Raw genomic sequence first — 3630 nt, forward strand, 5'->3', positions numbered from 1 at the left:
TTTAGTAGATAATTAACCAAAGTTTATTTTGTCAATAAGAAATGTAGGAATAAATGAGGGATGAAATGAAAGAATTCAATTGTAAGTTTGAGAGCTTTCCAGAATAGCTGCAGAAAAGGCACTCTTTTGTTCTGGATCTGAACATGGTGGAAAGGAAGGAAGCCAGTGGGCAACTGGGGCAGAGAGTATAGGATGGTGGAAAGGGTGGGTTGCAAGAAGCGTACGTCATTATTATATTTTCTAATGAGATGGAATTAATATACCATGTGAAGAACTAAGGAAATTTCTCAGGAGGTTCTGGGAGTGGTAGGTTGAAGAGGCCAGAACCCACATCATTGAGGGCAGAAGAAGGGCTGTAGACTCCTTCCTAGATCCAGGAACTCCCCTTCCCCTCCTGTGTCTCCTGCCCACCTCCCTCAAGAGCCTAACAACCCCTAACCACAAAGATGGCTACAGGATAGAATTTTTTATTTTCCTACTTTTCTCAACCTGAGCTTCATCTAGGATCAGTCATGTATCACTCTTTTCAGGCCAGTTTTGTTGCCCTCCCCACTACTATTACCTCTGCTGTCCTCCTCCACCCAGTGCTGCCCTCCACTGGCCCTGCTTCCTGCTGCTTGCTTCCTGCTTTTCTGACTGGCCTCTAATACCCTTTGAGAGATCCCCCACCCCATCTTCTGTCTGTCACTGGAGCTTACACTCCCCTCCCAAACTCCTTCTCTTTCTTCCTTAACTCGCCAATCCTTCCCTCAAACTCAGAAAAAAACTGACCCTTCAGCTGACATATACAAGCCCCGCTCGCCCACACAGGAGGCATGGTTGTGATTCAGCTACTAAGGTTTGTGCCATCAGACTCTCAAATACGGACATCTGTTTCTGCCTCACGCTGAAGGACATGGTAATGGGCTTCTGTTCAGAGAAAGGCAATTTTAATCTCCTGGTGTAGGCTAGTTAAGGGTACGAGGAGAAGTTTTAAATCACACAGAAAAGTACAAATTACGCTGTCTCTTTAAGTATAATTCCTTCTGTGAAAATCCTTCCCTTAAAAGGAGGATGAAAACAAGTTACAAAGAGGAGACCGATTCTCCTGTTTCAATGTTTACACTCTAAATTTACTAAAAAAAATAACTTTCATAGAAAACAGTTTTTAGAGAAACCATGTATTATCATGAAGGTGCAGAGGATGAGGTAACTTCCATATTCCACAGGAGCAAATTCACTTCCATCCAACAAACGCAAAAAAAAAAAAATTTTTTTTAATGTGGCGATCCTCTGTTTATATTATAAACTATCACAAGATAAACCTTCGGCTGCTAACTAAAAGGTTTGGCAGTTGGAATCCACCAGCTGCTCCTTGGAAACCCTAAGGGGAGTTCTACTCTGTCCTATAGGGTTGCTATGAATTGGAATCTACTAAAAGAAAACTGGGAGTTTTATTTTTAAATCAATGTATTATAATTTTTGGAAAAACGATAGACTTTCGCTATAAGGTAGCACCATCACTGAAATTTTCTGGAGGAGACTTTATTGCCCAGAGTAAATTCCCTAAAGTATGGTCTGTGCCTGGGGAAGAAGAAAGAAACCATGGGGACTGTGGAAGTGGAGGATGGTGGTGATGGAGAGGCCTCCAGGGATCCCTAGACCAGAGACTTAGGTCACAGTTGAGACACCAGAGCCCAGAGGGCTCATGTAAATTAACTCTCCATTATTGCAAGTCCCAACCCAAGAGGAAAGTGTCACTCAGGGTAGAACATGAGAACAAAAAGCCCAAGTTCCAAGCCCAGGAAGATTCCCCAAGTATCAGCGAGGCCTTTTGCATCAGCTTCCACTAGGCAGAATTCCCACTCATCAAATTACTCCAGAGATCTATAGGTCAAGTATGAGTATTCTACCCAAGTGTGTAAGGTCAAGGGGTTAGCCATGGTCTGGCAGACCAGACCAAAACATCTCACACCCCTGTCGGGAAAAGGCCCCTGGTCTTGAGGCTGAGTTTTTGAAGAAAGTGAGTGCCATCAGGTGTGCCCTCAGTCTAACTAACACTGAGTTCCTGGTCAGCATCCTGGAGTCCTGGCAAGAAGAGCCAGGCACCTCCAGGAGCATCTGGAGGAGGAGACAGGGGCTGAAGAGGCTACCACACCTACTGGTGCTGCTACACATGTCGGAGACCTGGCTGCAGAGGGTGCAGGCATGGCCTCAAGGTCAAAGGAGAAAGCGCCTGAAGACGTGCTAGGACTCTTAGACTGAGAGAAGCAGGATGTCTGGACTGCAAAATACGCACCCTTCAGGGAAGAACTTCATTCAGGCTTCTTAAACCCACCTCACCTGGAAGATCCACTCTTTTAGCCTTGTGCCCCTTCCATGACCCCTCAAGTACATGGAGAGATCCAGCCCTAGAGCACCAGGGTGGAAGAAGCCCCAGAATAGCTGTCCAAAGACATGAGGTCCACTCCAAAGCTCCCCCCGCCAAGGAGAGAAGAGGACAAGACTCACCTGCAGATGAGGTCTCAGGGCCCTGAGAATGAGCACAATGTTTGTAAGGAAAGAGAAATGGGATTTCAGTGGGACATGGAAGTCTGAGAAAGAGCCTCTGCAAAGATAGCTCTAAGGGAGGTGTGATTGTGAAGGTGGGCTGGTCACTGAGTTCTTTGTAGTACAAGGTACCAGACAGAAGCCAGACTCTGGAGGGAACCTGCCTGCCGGTGAGCAGTGGGCTTAAAACCCTAAACCAATGAGAATCGAATCCCTTCCCAGCAGCTTCTGCACAGATCAGTGATGTTTGCTTGGTCTTTCTCTTTTCTGTGGTCTAACCTGATCTGTCCTGAGATCAGAGAGTTGGAATAGAAAAGCCTGACTGAAATGAAATGAGCAAAGAGAAGACAAGGCCTCCTAAATCTGGTGAAGACAGAACACAGATAACCAAAGGTGAGGATGGGAAGAAACAGATTGAGTTCCAAGTCCCATCCACAGTATCCCAGGGCCTGGGAATCCCTGGAAGTGCCAGAGGTGTGTACTCCCTGGGAGATGTGACCCCAAGTGTCAGAGGAAGCCCTACGGAGCAAGGAAGGAAGGGCACGGACTCTAGGATGGGCACTTCCATACAGGCTGCCCATGTGAATTTCTCAGAGTGACCGTGACAGATCCTGAGAGGGACAGTTTGAGGCAAAGGAAAGTAAGTTTTCTGAAGAGGGGTGAATTCCACAGTCTCCTGATAATGAAACAGAAATCCCGTCCTGCTCAGAGGTACTGAGTAGGAGGGATTGTGAATTCCCATCCTGCACAGAGGCTGGCTGGGAAGTTCGACTGTCTAAAGACAATGTGGCCAAAGTCTTTTTTATCTTTCAAAGATATATCTTCAACTTCCTGCAAATTCAATCCTGGAAAAAAGCCTAGAATATACAAGTGTGGGTTTTTCAGGAGAGCAACAAGGGGAGAAGGTGATAGTGGCATATCAGAAAAGGAGAACAACAGTCTAATAGTCCCCGTGTTACTTAATGAATCACACATGGTGTCCAGCATTCTTCCTTATCTGTAGACATGTAAATGCAGTAGATGTTTTAGCAATAACTGAATTAATCCTCACAGAATTCTTTTTGGCCATTTCCAGGTACAGAGACCAGAAGAAGTCATTAG

Source organism: Loxodonta africana, unplaced genomic scaffold (assembly GCF_030014295.1).
Source record: "Loxodonta africana isolate mLoxAfr1 unplaced genomic scaffold, mLoxAfr1.hap2 scaffold_354, whole genome shotgun sequence".
Taxonomy (NCBI): domain Eukaryota; kingdom Metazoa; phylum Chordata; class Mammalia; order Proboscidea; family Elephantidae; genus Loxodonta; species Loxodonta africana.